The sequence below is a fragment of the Mixophyes fleayi genome, chromosome 4, assembly GCF_038048845.1.
Source record: "Mixophyes fleayi isolate aMixFle1 chromosome 4, aMixFle1.hap1, whole genome shotgun sequence".
Lineage (NCBI taxonomy): Eukaryota > Metazoa > Chordata > Amphibia > Anura > Limnodynastidae > Mixophyes > Mixophyes fleayi.
Genome location: NC_134405.1, coordinates 174,641,578 through 174,667,442, shown reverse-complemented (window position 1 = coordinate 174,667,442; position 25,865 = coordinate 174,641,578). Strand labels below are relative to the sequence as shown.

The 25,865-nt window shown below is 37.4% G+C and overlaps 1 protein-coding gene across 2 annotated transcripts in view; it reads right to left on the bottom strand.

The window, feature by feature from the left end:
* The window catches only part of TAFA5 (TAFA chemokine like family member 5), a 474,858-nt gene that overhangs the window by 249,454 nt on the left and 199,539 nt on the right, over positions 1–25,865 (bottom strand). The gene's annotated exons all lie outside the window — the stretch shown is intronic.

Genomic DNA, 25,865 nt, shown 5'->3' with positions numbered 1-25,865 from the left:
CCACATTACCTAATTGGAGAGGCGTCACGGTAGACTTCCTTAGGGAGTCTGCTGTGGAGCATGACAAGAACCTTTTTAGAAAAAGGGAAGAGAAAAGTGATAGGTTAATGACGGTAAGTATACAGGCTCTAGAAGGGGTGCATACACGACCACCAGCATACAACCCATATAACAGGAAACCTAAAGTGATCAGGTGTTTCAACTGTAACGAGGAAGGACATTACAGGAGAGATTGTAATAAAGAAAGACTCAATACACATAGGGGTGGGTCACATAGATATCCTCCAAGAAAGGATTCACATAGACTAGAAGACTCACATCTACCTGCGCATATTACGGCAGCAAATGCTGCGCGGGAAATCAATAGTCAGCGCTAGGGGTCAGGTCATACCTGTAGTCTACAGCCAGTGAGGTTAACTGAGAGTCAGAGTGAAGAACCAACAATGATAGTTGACATAGCTGGCAGGAAACAAACTTTTCTTGTAGATACAGGGGCGGCCCGATCCGTGATAACCTCTCCTTTCAATCTACAGGTGACCAGCAAAACTATTCCAGCTATGGGGGTGACGGGAAAAGTGTTACATTATCCTCTAACTAAACCCGCCGAAGTTACTATCGGGCCTCTGCATACTAAGCATTCGTTTCTCTTGGCTGCAGCGGCTCCTACTAACTTGCTAGGGAGAGACTTGTTATGTAAAATGGGATGTGTCATATACTGTACTTCAGATGGTGTGTTCCTAGATATACCCGAGAAGGTTGCACATGAGGTACAGGACATATTGGACACCCCTCCAAGGTTAATGTTACACTCTCCTGTTATAGAACAAAGTCCATCTCAAGTAAAGGGGATGTTGCTGGAAATACCAGGTTCCCTATGGACCAGAGATGGACAGGACACTGGACTGATGGCAAACGTAGCCCCTGTCATGGTCAATCTAAAAAGTGGTAGGATAGCTCCAAAAATCCTACAGTATCCATTAAAACCGGAGGTGGAACTAGGGGTATATCCTGTTATTGAGAGGCTGTTACAACAAGGGATTTTAATTCGTACAGCCAGTACAGCAAATAGTCCCATTTTCCCTGTGAAGAAGAGTGGGGGGAGGGGCTATAGATTAGTCCACGACTTAAGGGGAATTAACAAAGTTGTTGAGAGCCAATTCCCCGTAGTGCCGAATCCAGCTGTCATCCTCATGCAGATTCCACCGTCTGCCAGTCATTTTACTGTCATTGATCTATGTTCTGCTTTCTTTTCAGTCCCTCTTCACCCTGACTGCCAATACCTTTTTGCATTCTCCTACAGGGGAGTGCAATACACATGGACCAGACTACCCCAGGGGTTCATTGACAGCCCCAGTATTTTCTCCCAAGCCTTACATGACTGTTTGCAATCCTTTCAACCCCACAATGGGTCTGTTCTAATTCAATACGTGGACGATTTGTTGTTGTGCTCTGATTCTTTTATGTCATGTTTACATGATACTAAATTGTTGTTGCTTCATCTTTCACAAACAGGGCACAAGGTGGCAAAGGATAAATTACAGCCATGTCAGACTAAGGTCAAATACTTAGGACACTGCCTCACTAAGGGGCTAAGACACCTGACAACCGACAGAATTGAGGCCATACAACACATGACCCTGCCGCAGAGCCAGAAGCAGATTCGTACTTTCTTGGGGATGTGTGGATACTGTAGGTCCTGGATCCCAGGTTTTTCTATTCTGGCATTACCATTGCAGGAGCTAGTCTCTTCCTCAAAACCAGAACGTGTCGTACACACAGAAGAGTCAGAGCAATCTTAAAGATAGTCTGACAAGAGCACCTGCATTGGGAATACCTGATTATGAAAAGCCTTTTGAGCTATATTGTACAGAAGCTGATGGCTGTGCAGCAGGTGTCCTCGCACAGAAACATGGTGACGCTAGCAGACCGGTAGCATACTACAGTGCACAATTAGACAATGTGGCAAGATCACTCCCAACATGTCTCAGAAGTGTAGCAGCAACGGCCCTTCTAGTAAGTAAGAGCGAGGATGTAGTATTAGGACATAATTCAACCATCTATACACCCCATGCTGTATCAGCTCTGTTAAATTCAGCCCAAACCAGACATGTTTCTTCAGCTAGATTCACAAAGTGGGAACTAGCCCTGATGGCACCCTCAAACATCACCATCAAACGATGTAGCACCCTAAATCCAGCTACATACCTTCCGTATGTGTCTCAAGAGACACAAAGGGTGGGAGGTGAGGAGACCCTGGTTGAAGATGAGTTAGGCAAGAATACTGACACGCATGACTGTATGGAACACCTGAATCAGACCTTTACTGCAAGGCCCGACATACGTGACACCCCCTTAGAAAATGTAGATTTTACGTTTTATACAGACGGAAGTTGCCATAGACAGACAGAGACAGGAGAGCTATGTACTGGTTACGCTGTTGTAGACGATCAGGATGTGGTAGAAGCTGAACCCCTTGGTCCACCTCACTCAGCCCAGGTGGCGGAACTAGTAGCACTAAAGAGAGCGTGTGAACTGGCAGAGGGTAAATCAGCCAATATATATACTGACTCTAGGTACGCCTTCGGGGTAGTGCACGATTTTGGGGCCCTTTGGCGTCTTAGAAACTTTACGACAGCAGCAGGTACACCAGTGGCACACTCACAACACATAAAAGGACTTCTGACAGCGATACAGTTACCCAGAACAGTAGCCGTCATAAAGTGCAAAGCCCATACCTTTGAAGAAGACCCAGTGTCATTGGGCAACAACAGGGCAGACGAAGCTGCTAAATGGGCAGCAGGGCAACCTATGACTGTATCGACCGAGACTATGATGGTTTTTCAGACATTAGACACGCAGAAATTAATTGAAATGCAAGATTTGTGTTCCCTGCAGGAGAAGGCGGTCTGGAAGGCGAAGGGATGTGGTCAAGAGTCCTCAGGACTCTGGAGGGATGGACAAGGTAAGCCTGTAGCTCCCCGAACATACTACCCAAGCCTGGCTGAAGCAGCACACGGCCTGACTCACCTGGGTAAAGAAGGTATGTGCAAACTGGTAAGAGCATATTGGTGTGCTCCCGGATTTTCCTCTCAAGCTGGTAACAAGGCAATGTCATGTCTTACTTGTTTGAGGAAAAATGTTGGGAAAACTATTCCAACTGAGCCATCCCACATCCCTCCTACAGACGGACCTTTTCAGGTAATACAAATCGACTATATCCAACTACCACCGTGCAGGAATCTAAAATATGTGTTAGTGTGTATTGATGTGTTTTCAGGTTGGGTAGAAGCATATCCGGCAGCCACTAATACTGCTGTGTTCACTGCAAAGAAAATTGTACAAGACTTTGTGTGTAGGTTCGGTATCCCTAGAATCATTGAAAGTGATAGGGGTACCCATTTTACTGGTGATGTCTTCCAAAATATGTGTAAACTCATGGGAATCAGTAGCAGACTTCACACCCCTTACCGACCACAAGCCAGTGGTAAGGTGGAGAGAGTAAACGGTACTATCAAGAACAAACTAGGTAAGATAATGGCTGAAACTGGGTTGGCATGGCCTGAGGCTTTGCCGTTGGTCCTCCACAGCATTCGAACCACTCCTAGACCTCCTCTTAATCTGTCCCCCTTTGAGATACTGTTCGGACGACAACCTCATTTGATCGTGAGTCCACAAGACGACTTAAAGTGTAATAATGAAGTGACTGTACAATATCTTATAAGAATGAGTAGACAGCTGAAACAACAACAACAAAAACTAAAAATGCTGTCACCTGGTATGCCAGAGACGAACTGTCATGATGTTGAACCTGGAGACTATGTTATGATCCGCAATTTCTTACGTTCAGGTTGTTTAACAGACCGTTGGGAAGGCCCGTACCAAGTGCTGCTGACCAGTACTACATCACTGAAGGTTGCAGAGAGAGACACTTGGGTCCATTCCACCCACTGCAGGAGAGTCCATAATCCGGAGAAAGTGCAAGACAAGACTCAGACCGACGACATAGAGCTGTCACTTGTGAGCCTGTTCCGGGAGACCTAAAGCCTGCAGTTGAGACACCTGAACCAGAGACGTTGCCTCAGAACTATCTTTCCAGCGATGGAGTGGCGGTTTTTGTTTTTCTTTTGTTCCAGGATTTTCCTTGTTTTTACTTTTTCTAGGACATTCTATTTTTGTGAAGGAGGATGGAGGACGGAGGGGAGTTCTGGGAGTGATACGGATGAAATAGAGGCCGAAGAAAAGTTAATAGGATATCCTGAGCAGCCCATTATCAAACTTGGTCCAGGGGTTATGAAAAGGTCTGCTAGCTCAGGAACTCGGAGGCAGTGTGAGGGGCTATTGTCTGATGAGTATTGTATCTGCAAGTTCTGCAACTCCCTAGTTGACGAGAGATGCATCCAACGATGCCAGTCCCCCAGTACTCTGAATATAGGCGGGCATCCTTTGGAGGATTATCACTCCCTGGTGGGTAAGGTGCTAAACCAAACTGAGTGTTGCGTGTGCTCTCACGTGCCTCAAGGGCAGCATAACATAGGACTAGTGCCATTCCCGCTAAACATATCCGAAGTACTCGAATTAAGGGGTGGGAGGCCCATAGAAGGGAGGTACAATAACACTAGGTCCCCTAGTCTGACGCTTCGACAATACTCCATAGGCAGATCGTTGCTGTGCCTAAACATATCTCATGCAAAGCGCCTGGAGAATTGGGAGGCTGACCTATCAGATCAGACAATGGCTCGCCACACTCATTTTAGAGAGAGACTCACAAGGTCACTACTAGGCAGGAATGCTGATGGAAGTCACAAGTTAGGGCGTATAACCAAACATAAGAAGGTATCTATTGGAAAAGTCTCTACAGATAAATGTGAAAATATCATTAATGCCGACACGTGTCTAGAGCAGATGGAGACACTAGGCATGGGTAGTTTTATCAAAACTCTGTGTGATATAATTCATGGACATACTGTTCCTTATGTTCTCCCTGATGATGTGTATTTTGTTTGTGGGAGGAAAGCTTATTCCTGGGTGACTCCGAGTTCCAAGGGCTTGTGTTTCTTAGCTAAACTGGTTCCTGAAATCATGACTATTACTCATGAAGAAATGGTAGATATTCACAAGACTACATCACCACCATACATACACACACAGTATGAACACCGTGGCAAGAGAAATATGATTCCTGGTGAGGAACCCATAGCTACAAAATTGATTAGTGAAACTGCTGGTTTCCAAGTTATGGTTGCTCTAGATCTCACCAGGACCGCCCGGGGAACATTAAACTTTAGATATATCCAAGACCTAGCTAAATTAATAGATAATATCACCGAGATGTATGATGACACTTTCAGGTATACTGGAAGGGAGCTACAAGCGTACAAGAAGGAGTTGGTGCAACATAGACTGGTACTAAATTATCTCACCTCTATTACTGGTGGGTACTGTGTGACACTGGCCACCCAGTTCGGTGTCAAATGTTGCACGTACATTACTAATAATACGGAAGACCCTAAAGAGGTTATAGACCGGAAGATGGATGAAATTTTGCAGCTGAAATGGGAATTTCGAAAGAGCCATAATTCTTCGTTATATGAGGTCGGGGAAAAGGTGGCGGGTTGGTTCTCATGGTTGAACCCAGCAAAATGGTTCTCCGGTCTGGGGGAGTGGGTACAGGAAATGGTTGCTAGTGTAGGTAAGCTCCTTCTCCTTATACTGGGTGTCATCTTAGCAATTGGTTTAGTTGTCAAATGTGTTCCTACTGTGTTGAAGTGTGGAAAACGGTCTCATGGGAGTAACACTAAGAAAGAGACGGAAAGGGTGGTACCAGATACCGAGATCATGGTCTGTGAAGAAGTATTGTATAATCCTGAACTTGAAACGGTGATTGGGTGATAGTTTATTACACTATCAAAGGGTGGAACTGTCGAAGTCAGCAAATTGGATAAAGTCATTTCAATTAAAGTCTAGCAAACTTGGTTGTCTTTGTCTGAAAAGATGCATACGGTACGCATCGACGTACAAGGGCACGCTACGGCGTGAAAGGGCGTACGCATCCACTACACGTGGCAGCAACAGTAATTGGTCTTTTACCATACATTCGCACTAACACGCATACTTATAAAATAGTACCCATTATTGGTAGTTGCAACACATAGTCAGTTATGTCGAAATATAGTAGTATTTATATGTTATATCAGAGTTACATGCATATTAGTGAAATACACAGAACGGGTTAAAGGAATAACATCATGAGTGGTATCATAATGAACCTTGTTGCATATCCTACTGTTTGGTTCACTCTGCGAGGGAATCGCAGAGTGCATACGCAAGTTATGAATGATAGAGAATTATGAACTACTTAAGACTAAGGAATTCTGGCGGGAAGAGCAGAGCATACCCCCTGCAGAGAGGACCCCCTCCTTTGGATTCCTTAGGATGAACCAGCCAATAATTGACGACCCCTTGGACATTCCTGAGACCCGGACCAATAGATACAAGCCATACCATCTTCATTGTATTACTGTATTTAATTGTGTATATAAGCAGCAGCTTGTGATCCAGAGGGCAGACATCTTGTCCCCAGACTTCAGGATTGAATGACTGTACTGGATCCAGAGCGCCTGCGATAAGTAACGGCTGTATTTACTATTACTTCGCTTGAGCATATTTGTTTCCACTTATTGCGAATAAATCTTTGTGCGTTGGAAACACAAATCGAGGTTCGATAATCGTTATTGGTTAGCGACAATACGCACATAAAATAACTATCACACCATTCCAGCTATTTCACCATTCGTAACAGTAACTAAACTATATGGATGGACAATGAAGTTACATAATATAGGGACATTTGAGCTATATATCATGCTGGACATTGGGACTATTATGTTTGTTACTGGTAAAATGATGCTGGACATTGGGACTATTATCTTAGATATTAGGGTTGCTGTACAATGCAATTCTAGATGAAACATAATTCACACACCATATCTAAAAGCAAAAGCAGCTAGGCTTATTTAAATAAATTAAATCTATATTGATGGATTTATCATATAAACTTCTAATTGAAGACAAGTTATCTAGGTCCGCAAGAAAGACATTTTACCAATAGACCAGCATCTTTACCTCCAATAGCAACACAACATTTCCTCAAGGCATTGCATTTTCTTACAATTAAAATGTTTATTCTAAAGTTGCTGTAGCTTACATCTGCAAATTTGCAACAGTACCAACTGAATCAAAAATGTATGTTAGCCATCTTAATATCTGTGTGTTTTTTAACCTCCACCTTCCCCAACTCTAGTTGCTATAAGGGACTATTCCCTGCTCAGCACTTTGTTTCCTGTTGGTTTGGCCATTCGTTTGCTGTGTGTTCTATAGTACTGTTTTGCTTAATCTGCAGTGCACTGATTTTGCCTTTATTGTAATGTCTTGTTTATGCCTTGTACTATTCTACTGTTTCTTCTATGTACAGCATTTATTCATTTATGGAGCCTTATTAATAAATAAATAAAGATAATAATAATATTAACATGTTTTTGCTCACATTTTTCTTAGAATTTTTAGGTAATACATAAGAGACCAGCGCATAGGTTCACAAATACATAAAATAGAATACATGGCAAATGCATAGTCAATGTATCAAACATCAGTATAAAAATAAACTAGACAAGAGAAAAAAGATACTAAAGTAATTATGGCATGAATAATCAAGAAACATCATAAATGATAGTAAGAGGACACCCATGGGTACCAGCCGCAAGTATGGAATATATCAGCTGTAAAATGCTTATGTATCTGACAGTTTGTTCAATAGAGCCACACTTACAGCCATGGCAGCTCACATGTCCTCCATCTAGAAAAAAGTACCAAATATCTTCTGAATATTATGATGTCTATTCACATTACAAATACAGAGGTTATTTCAAAATGAGGTTCTATGGTGTTAAATATAGCTTTCATAACCCTTTTCACCCAGACCAGAGATAATGAATGAGGAATTAATTCAGAGTTTGGAGAAAATCCAACTAAAGGGTTCTAGAAGGTTTAATTCTGCACTTCGGCAAAACTATTGCAAAGGGGGAGGGGGTTGAAACATGTGCAGGCACATTTAGAGCAGAGAGGGGGCTGGTCCTAGCTCAACATTATATATAAAAAAAATCTGGCCAGTATTTGTGTGTTACATGAAAAAATAGGGAGCTTTTTCCTTGCTTGCGTCAGAACATGCAAGAACTAAGGTGCAAGTTTGAACCTTTTAGATCAAAACTCTCAGCCAGGAACCAGATACAAATCATATACAAATTAAAAAAAAAATTGAAATTCATAACTAATGATTAGAAACCTCACAGTCTAATGTGTCCTTGTTTTTAGTACAACATTTTAACTTGGAGTTACCTGTATTGAACTGTCTATAGCAGCATAAATAGGTAGATAACGGTTTCTTAAATTTTGTTAAAAGGTAAAACTCGGCTGACCTTGGTAAGCAGAAGCCTCTGCTCATAGACTGCAATAGTAAGATTACATCTTACACTGTACACCAAATACTGTAACATATACTGCAGGCAGGATACATCATATACTGTATTTCATATACTGTAACAAGGGTAATATGATAGTAAAACTAACAAAGTGTTGCTACAGTAGTCAGCAGAACATTTAATTTCTCCTTCGTATAGTTGCAAAGTAAATGGTGAAAAAAATAGAAGAGGAGACAAGCAGAGGAAAATGCTGCTATTTATATTAATAAATGTTAATATCATTTATTACATCGGGAGGATAATAACCATCATTATGAAGTAAAGGTCTCATGTAATCAGAATATGTTGCTGTGCTGCTCTGTTAAATAGCTTGACTCACTTACTCTAGACTTCAGTTAATATGAACTCAATTTAATGCCCTTTTGGACCACTTTGCCATGCACTAGTTTTATGTGCAAATCAGTCACATTATTAAAGTAAAACCTCGCACATTTATATTAAGCTTTTGGTTTTGAATCTGGATTTAATAAAAAAATTGTGAAAAGTAGGTAAAATAATGTCATGTTTGAGCAGTTTTTTATGTCTATACTATTACTATTTACTATTTATAGCATTGACATTCATTTCCAGTCTATTTCCTAATGATCCTTTCACAACGGTCCCAATTTTCACCAATGTTGGCCACAGTCTGCATCCTTAATGAAAGATTTTGTAACTTTGCCATCATTGCATTTGCTTTCTCTGATTCAATTAAAAAATAATAATAAACTGATTGTTGCGGGCTGATAACACCCAAACCTCTTTTGCATATTCAGACTTACTATTACTGTAATTGAATAAATAAATAACTACATGGACACCAATGTAAATTTGGCGAAAGGTCACAGTTTTCAGTTAAACAAAAATGGTGGCGGAGAGAGCAATGTGAATACGCTAACAACTAATATCAAAACAAAACAGTGGACGATCAAATTGCCATTACACCACTGCTCCCAGGATATAATACTTTACGATGTTACAGCTTCCTAGTAGATGTCATAAGCTATTAGAACTAGCAGGAGAGGTCTTCACATATAGCATCTGCCTTTCCTGTAGAGTTGGACGCATACACAGGTACTCAGATGCCCCCAGGGCTTAACTCAACATATTAAAAGCTTATGAGCATGAACCGCTAGCATGGAGATAGGAGAAATGAGGCCAAAATCACTCCCCCCATGTCCACTCAGGAGGCAGCAATAATTTAATTTAAAAAGCTGCATGCTCCAGCTCCCTGTTACAAGCTGGCACGCAGCCCTGGCATCAGAGTGAGTACAACACTTCTTGGGGACATCCTCTGCTGCAAGTCTAAGGCAGTCTCCTTTATCCTGGGGTTGGACAATGCTTACCCCGGGGCAATGAATTTTCCTCCCTGCCTCCCACATAAATATTTATGAGTCCCCTGGTTAGATTCAGAAGGGCAGCATTATGGCACAGAACATATAAGGAAAACGAGACAGAAAAGCTCTGCTATTGGCTACAGTATTGTGTGCCTAATTTTTGTAGCATAGTTGCAGGACACCTTCGTCTATTTACTTTCCAAAATGTCTAACTCTATTAGTTTACACCACTGTTCATCCAATTAACTTTGCCTGTTCATTTAATTACAGCCACGCACCTGGCTGTCTGTCACTAGCTGGAACGCAGCATCAGTGTGAGGCATCCCATTTGCCCTGGCGTCAGAGTGAGTACACCCCTTCTTGGAGACCGCCTCTGCTGCAAGTCGTGGGCAGGTCCCATTACCCTGGTGTTGGATGAAGCTTACCTCGGGGCAATGATTCTTCCGCCCTCCGACTTAAATATTTACAAGTCCCCTGATTTGATTCAGAATGGCAGCATTATGGCACAAAAGTACCTCACTCCAAGCACAATGCCATCTTCACTTACACCATTTAACATTGTGCTGTCTCATCATTTTTTAAATTCCTACTAATGCTGCTGTCCATAGTTGTCCATTGTTGTCTTACTGAAGGATTTTGTAAATATGTCACCTGTGCATTTGCTTTCTCCAATTCAATTCAAAAAATTATTAACTATACTTTACAGTTCTCTAACTCCATCACATCTCCATCTATATATGTATTCTTTGCCAGGTCTCAAATCTGTCCTGTTAATTTCTCCGAAAGTGAACTTTCAATTACATTGTTAAGACATGTTGTGGGCAACCAAATCTTCATCAATGTAAGTATTATACATACTTACATGTGTGGGAAGGGCAACTATTGGCCTATCTGAACTGTCTCTTTTACAAATATTTACATATTTCTTACACTTCACTAATAGAGCATATATTTATTATTTATATACATTCCATATTTATAAAGTCCTCTTTACCTCGGGGATGGATGAAGCTTCCACTGAGGGAAATGATTTTTCAGCCCTCCCTCCCCATAAATATATATGGGTCCCCTGGTTTGATTCAGAAGGGCAGCATTAAGGCACAGGTCATACAAGTAAAACCATGTAATGAAAGCCATGCTCTTGGCAACCGTTGAATACTCTGACAATACATTGTGTGCCTAATCTTTGAATTTTTGTAGTATGAGTGCAGGCCACATTCATCTCTCAGCATCCTCATTTATTTATGTTGCGACAAGATAATGAAAGACATGCTCTTGGTAATCGATGAATGCTCTGGCAATGTATTGTGCACCTAGTAGCGCTAGTCTATGTCCTCTATGTCCTTATCAGTAATGATGATAGTCTCCTATGTATGCTATAACATGTGTTTACAATCAGAAGCAACCGTCAAAATGTTTTTTATGCTCAGCAGACATTAAGAACACCCTAATAAATGTTTTACTTTTTTTTTACTGCTTTACCATTAATGCCTATATTATTAACAGGTGACATTAATTAAATATATTTTTTTTCTGTGTGTACTTTTGTGAATTTATAATCCATGTATGTATTGCACATATCCAGCAGTGTCTTGTGTAGTGGAGCAGAGCAGACCTACATCTGAATTCATCAGTGCATGTATCTTGAGATCTATTCCTTATTGAATTTTGGAGTGCGCAGAGCTGATTTACGCACATTTCAAAACAAACACATGTTGTGTGCCTTAATGAATCAGGCCCTTCATTTTTCTGCTTATTACCAAGCCTCATGCAGCCATCGCATTAGAGAGGACATTGTCATCTTATGTGTGGCACAGGAATAGATTGTGATGACATCATATAGAATTCGGAAGCGTCTTACCTAATGTAGTGGCTGAACTACCATGGACTTGTTTACTCAGATAATTGGACAAGGACTCAAGGGTACAATGATTCAAGTACATGGGAGTAGATGAGTAGAGTACAGTTTATTGTCAGGGAGCACAAGATGGTATAATGTGATGGAAGCACAAGACTGGTGCAATGTGATTGCGAGCAGGCAGGTATCAAAGGTTGTGAACATGCTTATATAATATTTTAAAACAGGATTGTGTGTGTTGGTCACATACTGTTATAACATGATGAATGTACAGGCTATTATAACACAGGCAGATTCCAGAACACAGGCGGATGCAATGTGATGGTGACAGGTTGGTATACATTATTGGTGAATATGCTAGTTTAATATATTGAGTACAGGCTTATATCATGTGTTGGACACAGGTTAATATAATGTGTTGTTTAACACCTGGCATAACATATTTGAAATAAATTTCTAAAATGTGTTGCAACACAAGGTGGTACAATATGTTATGTATCGGTTTGTATAATACAATAGAAACAAGTTTCTAATATGACTGCCATAGGCCAGAATAATGTGATATTATGCACAAGTTAGCATAATGTTTTGAGCAAAATATTGCACAATTTGGTGGGCATAATTTGTTTTAAAATGTTGAGCATAAGCTGGTGTAAAGATTGAAGGGCATAGGAGGATATAGATAGCTTTGGGTACAGGCTGTGTTTGTAATATGTAATGTTGGCAAATGCAGCTGTAATGTAATGTGTATATGTTTAGTCAATTAATGTGAATTTATTTAATATAATTTTGCTTTAATATCTTTTAGCTAATTTGTCAGACATGGATTATGAACAACTTGAAATGAATCCACTGAAAATTCTGCCATCAACAAATACATAAACATGCACTCTCCTGGCGTGGTAAAGTGGACTGTAATGCAGATATCTTTTTTACTGGTTTTATAAAACATAAGACTTGTAGATCAGTGATGAATCACTTCAGTTCAGCAGTAATTGGAAAATAATCTCTGTAAATAAGCAACACAACTCAAGTAGAAGAGACTTAATTTAAGTACAGTGCATAAATCTTATAGAATATATATATCAACTGGCTGAATCATACAGAACTCCATATCTACCAGTTCTAAACATTAATAACATTTAAACACCTGTAATCATTGTCAGACAACACAAGTGGTATTTAAGTAAAGGGATAAAAATAAGGTGTTTTTGACTTTAGTCAAATCATATTCTTGTTTTCAATGTTCAATGTTCATCTCCTGCTTGTCTGTAAGTCCCCAGTTTTGAAGTGGGAAAGAATAGATAGTCCATCATTTTGATTGAACCACAGATTATTTCAGAGATTAGTGTGCTGGTCTAGTGAGAGTCATTTACCTGCTCACTTGTGTGACTGGGTATGTGTGGGCAGAAGCAGGAAGACATAGACTGATAGCGACAGTAGAAACAGTTTGACTCCCCAACAGCAGATATTTGACATGAGGCTTCTTTCAAACTGGCATGGGAAAATTGTCTCCCCCTTTTATACTCATTTCTTATACCTGGGAGGACTTAAAAACAAACTGAGAGCTTGACAGTAATACAGAGAATACCGCTTCAGTTTGCATTGCACACAGCGGTCCTTGTTTCTTGAGGGTACAGAGAGATTGTAGAGAAGTGAATATGTAGACCACCAGGTAACATTGTGACCCCCGATGTAATACTACTATAATATACAAGTGATATCACATAGAAAGTGAGAGGTTATCTATGTCACATAACTATATTGCCTACTTATCACATCTAAGGTCATTTCTTTTGGGAGACATTATCTTCTATCATCAAATATTTAATGTGAGACTGGGACCTTGAAAGGTCTAAATCAGTTGTCTATTTCTTTCTTAATAAATATCATCTTACACAAGCATGATTTAGCTCTTTAGTGAAAGACTAAAATAAGCTGTTTCAATGACACTATGCTAACCTTCCTTTGTACAAATACCCAGTTTTGTAATTGTTAGCATTAGTGACAAGTACTTTTAAAAAATGAGCTTCACTTTCATTGCATGTAGCTTGCCACTCCTGCACTAGTCTATTTTGGTGCAAGCACTATGGTACAATAACTTTCAATATAAAGATAAGTGAACATCTTTGTACTGTAATGTTGCTGTATTTTTAAATACTCCTCTTCAATAAGTGTTATGCAAAATAATTGAAGTGGCATTGGCATTGGTCAACTTTGAATAATGGGGACATTTTCAGGTTTTAAAACTTCCAATGACAAACATATAAAATGTGGGACAAATTGAAGAAAATTTCCAACCATTGTATCTATATTTGCAGACAAAAGGTGAATATGCTACAGTTATAATTGGAAAATAATATATTTAATTTGTAGACTACCATGCAGTAATTACAAGTAAAATACAATAATTATATTACATAGGATGACTGTGACAGTAAAATATTTTATGTACATTCAAAGGTATATCCTGTTTTAATGCCCACATCCTACAAACTTTCAGCCAATGTGAACAAGGCCCTTTACTAGCATTTTGGAGATGATGCTGCAAACATCAGAATTGTAGCAAACTATAGGGTCTATATTACAAGTGTTGAAGAGGCAACATGATGGTGTAACTGCTGACAAAAGGCTATTTCACCACTTTTCTTACTTATTTTATTATTTAAACAGATATTTATCTATCCTTAATCTAATTACCACAGTCTGCTGCTTTCTCATAGACCTCTTAGAGGACAGCAGCATTATACAATGTATTAAGCTGTGAAACGCTAAGCTTTTGCAATAAAGTAACGCCATCTCAGGATGGCTTTACATGCCTGTTACAATGGGATCCAGCTGAAGCCTCTCTGACTTCTCTGGACCCTTATGAGTGAAAATGCGATGCACGTATTCATAGCATCGCCTCCATTTGCCGGCAGCACGCAGATCAGCCCTATTATGGTAAATAGCGGCAGCATTTAATCCTGCATTTGTAGCAATAATGATGGCTACCGCCCCCTTATAAATAGACATTTATATCATTATATAAGATACTGCTTTGTTTTCAAGTAACATAGATATAGCAGCCCATTGTGACAGCCTTTTGGTATCTCTTTAAGATCTGCAGAACCTGTATGTACAAACGTGTAAATTAATATTCGGAAACAAAGGCAATAGCAGAGGGAGAGAGTGCTTTTCACTTACGATAACCTTTTGCTTTAGCATTAAAAAATAACACTACATGTATGGAATAAATAGCAACATTTAATTCCAACAGCATTTTTGCAGTTCACCTTCTTAAATCCAGTAATGACTAAACAAAGAGCAGGATTACATTTCACTAGTTCCTGGAGTTGCAAAAAAAGTCAGGGAGACAATGACACAGAATGTCAATTATTCTCGGCATTGTATATACGTTTGATATTGATATGTTAATGATGTCATGAATCTACTTAGTTTTAAGTACTAATCTGGGAAGCAATTGTGGAGGATTTGATAACATCTGCCCTTAGTGCAGTGACTTTCTTTTGCTTGAAGGAACATCAAATTGGTTTGAAAATAGGGTCTGAGACACTAATCGAGCTGTACTGTTTTTCTACTTTTTTCGAATGGATTGGATTTGGGTTTAACTTTCCGATATATATCTGCATTGCCTAGGCTTTACATAGAATTCTCATTTTAAAGTGTTTTGGAGATTAATCAATGAACATTTGAACAGATAATTCTCTCTCTCTCACATCTTGATTAATCTATTAAAGTTAATGCTTCAGATGTTGCCTTCTACAGAATCTCCTTGAAAACCTGTAAAGGTAAGTTAATCATAGGCAGCAGATAATGTCACATATCCACACAAATAATCAGGGTCTGAAAACCTGATTATCAAGTTGAAAGTGTTAAGAAAAGGTGATGTATGCACAGGGATTACGGTTCAAATGGCATATTTACATTATGCTCTGCAGTTGAAGCAAATTATGCTCCAGTAAACATTTCAGTACTAGACAAAGTCATCAATAGCAAATAAACATTCTCATTGCATGCAAGCACAAAACATCAAGTGTTATTTACTAAAATATAACCCAAAACTATACATTTTGTACTATTATTTGTATGTATATACACAATTCCCATGAAGATATCTACAATGAGACTTTATATGGAAAGGTGATTTTTTAAAGAATTAAAATATTTTTTTATTAACAGTGTTTCAGTACTAAATGCCACATAAATGATTCAGCAGTCGATTAAATCCTAATGAATATAAAGAGAATTTTGTTATTGTTATATGCAGTACAATGTATCCAAAATAATAGTAATATTATATAGATTTATTTTAGCAAAGAATTTAATTTCACATTCGATAATTTTACATTATAGTGCACAAAATTTGTCACTCGCAATAAATGTAATTCCTAAATGCATAGAGTGTAATCGCTTTAGATCTTTACATCCACAGTATATACATGAAAATTATCATTTAAATTGTGTTAAATATTCAATAGAAAACTAAAATTGGTCCCTCGAAGCACCCCTGTCACAATCAAAAGTAAGCACTGCCTGATTACATGATGTTTATATATATATATATATATATATATATATATATATATATATATATATATATATATAAAACACATTCTCAAACTATAGATTTGATACAGGTGAACGGTTTCAACCATGTTTGTGCTGGGTCAAGCAATGTTTAAAATTGCTTGCGCTTAATTGATATATTGCATACATTCATTCCATGGACACAGCAAACTTCAATGTAAAAAACAGCAATGTTTGCTGATTGATTAAAAAAAATATCAAAAATACCATAAAATATAGCCTTTTCAGTTAAGGCAAGCAACAATTTATAGTTAATTTTAATGTCTTTAAGAGCCGAGAACATGGACCACAAACACAAACAGCATGGACAAATATGACGTTCTAGGCTCACCATTTGTATCACAAACACTCAGGGCCATCTTAACAGCATTATAGGCCCCCGGGCAAAGCAATGCATTGGGGCCCTACCTGCACAGCCACTCACCCACTTATGTTCAATTAGTATGTGTACGTTGTTGTTTTCACCAAGGTCAAGATATGTATTCGCAACAGCAAGATCGTATGTACAGATAACAGCTGATACTGAAGTGATTAGTTCACCTAAATGGTTTAATAAACAGGATTTGAAGGTTCTGTATAAATCTTCCAGCATAATATACTGATAAGCTGGCAAGTGTATGGGGCCCCTATGCCCGTGGGGCCCCCGGGCAACTGCCCAGCATGCCCATTCGTTAAGATTGCTCTGCAAACACATTTGAGGCCCTTGAACCAGTCAAATTTGATCACATTTCAAGCATCTCTACTTATTAAAACTACAGATAGTAAGACAGGCTTCCATTCCCTTTTAAAATTCCGTTAGTGAATTTGCCTTCATCGTCTCATGTGGTAAGAAAATCCATAGGTTAACCACATTTACACTAAAGAGCAATTGATGACCCCTTGTCATCTGTTTGGTGCATGAAATGAAAAGTCAATTGGACAAATCATTGCATTGACTTTTGTTATATTTATACATATTAATTAATCAATCCAAATAATAATCTTTTTTTACAGAATAACCCTTTTATTCCCTCTATTAATAAGTTTGTCTGCCTTTCAACATGCTTGAGTTCTCTTATTTATTTCTTAAAGGGAGATGCCAATAGGTTCTATCATCATACCTGTTGCATGCTTTTACTGGAGTTGAAAATCTCTAGGTAAAGCATGTTTTTTAATGTCAATGGGTAACTAACCTTAGACAAGTAACATTTATTGGTGCGCATATGTTATTGCTAAACAGCCTATTACTTATTGCTTGGCCATGAAGAGTGCTGCATCACAATTAATATAAAATTATGCAGTATATATATTGTACGCTCTACAAACTCATTTGTTTCAAATCTAGAGATAAGATAAACTCTCCATTCCTATGTTGTTAGCCATCCCAAAGGACTAATTAATATCTCAAAACACCCACCCTTACCCAAGTATATCCATAGTGAATTATGTGACCAGTAAAAGCCTGTTTGAGCTGCTAAGGCCCGAATAACACATATATGCTTTCAAGTAAAACATGGTTAAACATTTTATCACACTCTGGCCAACTTCTTTCCCTTAGAGATGTACATGTGCTGATGTTATTTCAACAAAGACAATGGTGTCCCTAGGATGAACAATATTCTGAGATGGCATTATTTGCTTTTCTTTAAATAACCAAACAGGCAGTTTCATTAACTTACGACTGTAATTTTGTGATAAGAAAGATCCCAGAAGAGGACATTCCTTAACATTAAATAAATACTTCTAGAAATGGGAGCTAGCTGAGCATGACAACTCATGGGAACCCCAATCTTCCCCAGGGACACCCATAAGAGAGTAATGGACTTCATTGTGGGAAACCCACAGGTAATGGCCCCTAGCTTTTCTTGCTAAGTGAGGTCAGTACAAAGTCATTCATTAGCAGGTAGGAGCATTCAGAGTACAGGACCTGTTCTAAACAGAAGTTTAAAATGCTGACCACACTCTTGATTGGTCAGGAGAGAGCTGCAAATGATCTAACATTCAGGTCTAAGAAAAGAGAGCACAAGGCAATCAGCAGAGTCTGTGTCTGGTTGAAAGTATATTGACTGAAAGGTGGGAGTATGCAGTTTAAACCCTGGGTTATATACATCACTTTAAGTAAAAGATTGATTCAGTTATAAAGAAGATTGTGAAGTTTTTTTACACTTTAATATATTAACATGATGTCTTAATGCATTATTTAAAATATCACCTTAAAAATAAACATGTACAGAATATATACATGTACAGTAGTACAGTAGTACTAATAAATTCATAACAATCTGTTAAATTGGTTAGCAATACAAATTGCATTGTGTCCTTAGTAACATGAGATCTAGCTCAGTTCACACTGTCCTGCCATCACTCATATATGGCTGTTGAAAGTGATGCTCTATATCCTGCTCTTTCTTATCTCTACACAACACCCATTATTCTAATCATACATTGCACAAACTCAATACTAGCTGTGAGTTATGGTCTTTTTCTCCTACATATCTCATCAGTTTCTTCATGCTGAAATGAATTGTGTCAGGAAGATCTTTTAGGATATCAGATATAGGCTTTTCATATTATTCTTTACTATGTGTACCCTTTATACTCAATCTTTACATTGCTCTGAACATCTATGTTCCTTTACTGTTTCTCTCAATGATGTTAATGAGCATAATTCAATTTTTTTTATATGCACTCATATTAAAGTGCAAATCACTAGTAAATAAAGGAAATTGCTCAATCAGAACCTTACTACACAGCAGTGAATTTTGTTTTTGCATTGATGCCAACAAACTCTGATAATAGTAGCCACTAATATCCTTTGTATCACTGGTGTTTACTAAACTACTCTGTATGCATAAAGCCTGCATTAAAGGGCTTAGAAATGTAGCCATCTTTAATAACAAAGGTATTTGAGCGATTGGATTGGCTTCCATATGGAAGCCAACCATAAAATAAGCATAAGAAAATAACATTAAATTAAATAATTTTAAAAAAATCAGAACATTTTTAAGTTACAGTATTTGTCACATTGCTTTCATTGTCAGAGAGTTGATGACATCAAGACTAGGCTCCTCTGATTGGCTGCTCTAGATCAGAGGATCCTAGGAAAAGCAAATTTAGACTGTCTAAGACAAAAAGTTGTTAGCTGTTATTTTAAACCAAACCTTAATATTAAAGGTCGCTGAATATAGCAAATCCCCTTTTTAGTAGAGCTATAGGTGTCAGGGTATAGCATTCACTTAGTTGAATGACTAGAATAGAACAGTATTTATGGTATTCAACTGCATTAAATGACAGTTTGCAAAGTTTACTACTTCAGTATAAACATTAAGGGCTCTATTGATATGTATATAGCATAATGCACTGCCTACAGTAAATTATATGGATATTAAAAGACACTGAGGACCAGGAGAGTTATAGAAATCCAAGATGATGTCTAATATCATAATTATTATTATTATTGTATTATTGTAGATTTGTAAGTAGGGAAAACAGGACATACATTAAACAAGGAAATACATAAAACAAGGACATAGAAGGTAGACAAAATAAAAGCACATAAAGACATGAAAAACAAAGTGTAGTGGACACTGCTTATTAGAGAGCTTACATTCTAAGTGGAAGAGGGCACAGCTGAATCACAAGGAGTGGGTGTGTCTTAGAGGGGAGATTAGGACAGCTGTGCGGGTGTATTAGTGTGAACAGTATCATCAGGGATAAGGTAAGCTTTAAAAAAGAGATGGGATTTTAGAGAACGTCTAAAGATTTAAAGACTGGTAGGGAATTCCATAAGTGGGGAGATGCATGAGAAAAGTCTTGAAGGTGCAAGTGAGAGGTGGTTACCAGAGATGAGATAAGGTGCAGGTCAGAAGTATTTCTAACAGGGTGAGATGAAGAGTATTTTGATATGAGATTTGAGATGTTTGCAGGGGTAGTGTTGCTGAGGGGTTTGTAGGCAAGGATGAGTCATTTGAATTTGATTCTGGTGAACACAGAAAGCCAGTGTAGGGATTTGCAAAGTGGTGTTGCAGATGTGAAGCAGCGGGAGTGGACGATCAGTCTTGCAGCAGCAATTAGGATGGATTGAAGTGTGGCTATATAGGTTTCAGGAATGCCAGATAGCAGGAGGTTGCAGTAGTCAAGATGGGAGATGATGAGAGAACGAATAAGAGTTTTGGTAGCATGTTGAGTAAGAAAGGGATGTATTCTTGCAATGTTTTTAAGGTGGAATCGACAGGACTTGGAGATAGTCTGGATGTGAGGAATAAAGCAGAGGGTGGAGTCAAGTGTGGCACCAAGACAGTGGGCTTGGGAGACTGAGGAAATGGTGGTGTTATTAACAGAGAAGGAGATTTGAAGGGAGGTGGTGATTATGGCATGAGGGAAGATAATAATTTCGTTTCTTGGATATGTTGAGTTTAAGGCAGCGGCCGAACATCCAAGAGGAGATATCTGAAAAACAGTTGGTTACACGAGAGAGTACAGAAAGGGAGAGATTATTTATATTATTATAGAATTATTTATATTAGTCGGTGTATTATTCCTTGTAATATACACATTTTCCTAATGGACACTGAAGTGATGATATCAAATCTCATATATTATTTACAGGAGTTTGTATTAATATCACATATATTTTATATACCATATTTTAGTCTTTCTCCTGATCTGCATTCATACAGCTTCATAAAAGTTGTCATTTGCAAATAGAAATGAATGTACATTACTGTAATGTATTGAGATATACCCACTGTTGAAATGGCAGCAGATCACTAGTCAACCACCTCGCTATTCACATAAATAAATAATAAATGATATTAAAACTTCATTTCTTGATACAGTGATTATAATTCAGTTACAACACCATAAATATTGGTAATATTTAATACTGTTGCTATTACAAAGCAATAAAGTTGCTTTCAGCGTGTGTGTGCTTAATTTATGATTTTACAGCCAATTAGTTATTATAATGACTATATGTGAGTCAAAATATATTCACCTCCACTCAATTTCCAAAGCAATTCAGAGGCCTTAAAACTTGCTATATGGAATATAATATTTTATATATCATCTGATTTTCATAAATCTTCATTATACAACGCTGTTAGTCACATACTGTTTGTAAACTACATATTAGTATGATTATGTTTCAATAGACAGAGATTTATGACCATTATAGAGGCAATTTCATAACTGATAGAACTAATGAATCCCTTATATATTAATTATCTAGCTAATTATTAGTGCACAATTTCCAATAAAAGGGATTACACATAGTGATATTGCTTGTAGAGACCTAAAGGAAATAGTGTGTGAATCATTTCAAGCCATGTAAATAGTGTGAAACCATTACCTATCCCTAGTAATTAAACTTACAGTGGATAGTTAATTACTGAGCAGTTACAGCCCTTAACCTTAGCTGGATAGACAAGATCCTATTACTTCATTGGATTGTAATTGTTGAGCATCAGAGGATCTGATAAAGCACATATATTTTTATAGATAGATCATCTAGTTATTCACAGAACTACAGCTTTTAATATAAGGGACAATATATATAAATCCCTGTATATTGAGACAGAATCATTCTTACATCCAGCAACATATTGAAAATATGTAGTTCACAAACATTATGTGACTAACAGCGGTGCATAATGAAGATTTATGAATATCAGATAATATATACAATCAAATATTATATTCACTATAGCAACATTTAAGGTCTCTGAATTGGTTTGAGTGGAGGTGAATATATTTTGACTCACATAATTAAATTGTTGATAATTCTCCAATTTTAATGTATATCAATAAAGCAAATACGTATATTTTATATTAATTGATGTAAAAATAATAAACCATTGCGTGCCCAGAACATACACATTTCCTGTCTTTCTCTATTTACTATGCTGAGATAAGGTGTTATCTGCTTGAATCTTTGGAGCCACAAAAAAATGTTTCCCTCATTTTTGTCAAAAATTAATAAAGACATTATTTATTCCTTGTCACTTTATATAGCAACAATGTGGGCTGTGGGAGGAGCAAAATGACTGAATTTGATACACTTTCTTTCAGCTTACTATGTGACTATTATATGAAAACAACCCTGTAACTTTCATAGGTATAACCAGTCAGCATATTTTGATAGAACCATTCTATTGTACATAAAGAGTACTGTTGGCTTTTAATCTCTTGGCTGGAGGTGGTGTTGGTGGCAGTACTGCTGCCGTTTTAACAAAGCAGTTATATATGTCAAGGTATAAGTATTCAAAAAGCACAATGTACTATATAACATAGAACGCCATTGGAATCACAGACCATCAGCTAGTTTGTTGGCACTGCTATTGCAGCTCCACTTAGAAACTGATTAAACACTCCACAACTTTATTAATAATTAAATACTACTCCACAATTTCTGTATTTTGGAATTACACTGCTTTATTCTTGGCAAAATATAAAGTATCTTTTGTCTCATCAAGGTTTCCTCAAGATAAAAGGATGACATGAAAAGGATATGGAGGAGACATTGATAGTCACGCTGTGCCAACTACAAATCATGACATATTTAGTTAGACTTCACCTGAACATAAACTCATAACTTTGCTCATGTGTCATTCAGCCTCTGGGCTGTGCATTTCCTTAATTATTCTTTTTGTTTCTCCTTTTTTTTTTATACCAACTTTTAATTCTACCAATCAACCAGAGGTTGCCTATCTTTTATTTCTGCATGTTGCTATTATTGACTATTACTGTACTGCAGGGACTTAGTAAGCGGCAATCATTTCAAGGTTTCTCATTAGAAGGTTAATGTGAAATAAAAATTAATTATTGACAAACTTTCAAAGGAACAATCACATATTCACAGAAGTTCTTTAAACCGTTCTGCACACCTACTGCCTCCTTTTCCAGCTGCCTTTACTTTGTCAGCAGGAATTTAAATGGCTGACATCTGAATGGACAACTAAAATCAAAACTGTATATGTAATGTCTTACAAAGCTACTTTAAGATTTGGCAAAATTATATTTTACTTCTGTGGACAAAAGTCAATCAAAATAAAATACTTGTCGTTCTCGAATTCTGTGAAGTTTGTTCTCATATAAACGTCACAATGGTTATAAAATTGCATTTTATTCAAATTAATCATAGATTATGCAAAATGGTGGTAACTGGGACTTCATCCTAATGTATGAAACCTTTGGGATAATGTATGATCCCAGTTGTATAAGCTTATCACAGTAAGATTCAGTTGCGCAATTATAAATCAATGAATAATATATACGGAAGCAATTAACTTACTACACAGCTGTACTTAGGGTAGTCTTACCATATTAAAATTGCTACTGTGTATTTTTGTTCCCTAAAATAGCCTTGAGCAATAGAACATTTCTGGATGTGTGAGAAATTAATGATTAACTTCATGCTTTAAACTGAATGTACTGTACTAGATTCCTTGTATCTTACTTCTCAAGAAAAAGTTGTCCTGGCAAAGTTTACAGCAAAACAATATAGTCACCGTTTATGTTTATGTAGAGCTTGCAAGTAGTACGCCAACAGATAATAAGTCAAATTCGTAAAAACAAATGTCCTTAAAATGTGGGTCTTACGTTTATAAGTTTATTCATTTCTGAACTTTCGCTTACAAGTTTTGTTGGTGTATGAAACTGTCTGCATATGATTACTTATTTCACAGCTTCAGCTGTTTTATTCCCTCAGTTTCAGAATTTATCCTGCCGTTTCTGGCTGGAAAGACATCTGGCACATAACACTCCTGTGTTTTATCATGCTACAATTCTGTATAACACTGGGATCATCATCAACATGAAATTTTAGTGAAAAAAAAACATTGTAGATCTCTAGATGTACAAAATATTGAAGAATATTAAAATGTGGAATGAAACCGTGTTTCAGTTTATGGAATCTGAATTGAGTTGCGTTAAGCAGAGTTGAGATGAACATGCAGTGAATTCACAAACACTAACCACTTCTCCAAAGTCAGTTATCTAGATTACCACTCATATTCTTCTTAAACCTGTATTATATATAATATTAAACATTATACACATATAATACATTGTATATATAAAATATATTATATAGACACACAGTGGGCACTCTATTAGGTACACCTTTCCAGTATTGGCTAGGAACCCTCCCCCTTGCCCCCAGAACAATTTGAATTCCTTGTGGTACAGATTCAACATGGTGCTAGAATAATTTCTTAGAGATTGTGGTCCATGTTAACATGATAGCATCACCCAGTTGCTACAGCTGCACATTCATGCTGCAAATCTCCCACTTCACCACATCTCAAAGGCTCAAAGGTGCTCTATTGGATAGAGATTCAGTGACTGCTGAGGCCATTTGAATACACTGAACTGAGCATTATGTTCGTGGAACCAGCTAAAGATGATAGAGGCTTTACACCAATTCTTATCCTACAAACTGCATGTTACAGCAGAAATTGAAATTCATCAGATTAATCATCTTTTCCACTCTTCAACTGTCCAGTTTTGGTGAGCCTGTGTCCACTGTAGCCACATTTTCATGTTCTTAGCTAACAGGAGTGGACATCAGCTGGTCTTCTGCTGCTGTAGCACATCCACTTAAAGGGTTGAAATGCTGGGCATTCAGAGATGATCATCTGTATACCACTGTGGTAACACATGGTTATCTAGGTTACTGTCACCTTCATGTCAGCTTGAACCATTCTGGCCATTCTCCTCTGACCTCTCTCATTAACAGGGCGTAGAGAATTTTAGTTGGTTTAGGGTATAATATTTTAAATATATAGTCCTTATCTCTTAATACCAAAACGTTGACCATGGACTGTGTTCTTTATTTTGCTGTTTGTCATGTGTTGAAATGAAGATAGCAGGGAGTAAGATGATGTGGGATATTATTGACACATATATTATGTATATATACAGTGGTTGGACAATGAATTAGGAATGTTTTACTTTATTGTAAAATTTTGATATAATAATGGCAAATAAACATATGCAACACATTTTATAAACTTATTTTTTTATTTATTTTCCCGTGCTAGGAGTTTTTCCTCATTTCTAGTGTTGGCTTCCGCTTCTTGAGTGGTCGACAAGCTCTAAACCCAAACTCTGCAAGGCGCCTAGGAACAGTTTTTAAAGAAACATTATCCACTGCTATATATATATATATATATATATATATATATATATATATATATGATCAAAACAGGAGAAGATTGACTTTTTATATTAAAACATTGCTTCCTATAGTACATATGATTTTGTTTCCAGAACAATAATTGTATTGGTATAAACAAAATAGCTCTTATTTAGAGGCAGATCTGAGTTTATTTTATCCTCTCACACTATAAAAGACAATTAACAAATGCAGCATGATAGCCTTTTATTGAGAAGCATTAATGGAAATTTGCATATATGTAAATTGTGATTACCATAGCAACCATTTAAACATTTTATTAAAATCTAAAAAAAATTAAATTAAAATGATTGTTCTGGTTACAGCACCTTTTCTGTACCAATGTTAAATGTGGTTTTCGACAAAATGAAACAGTAGTCTGCTAAACAACCTGGATGGATCCTACTAAACTA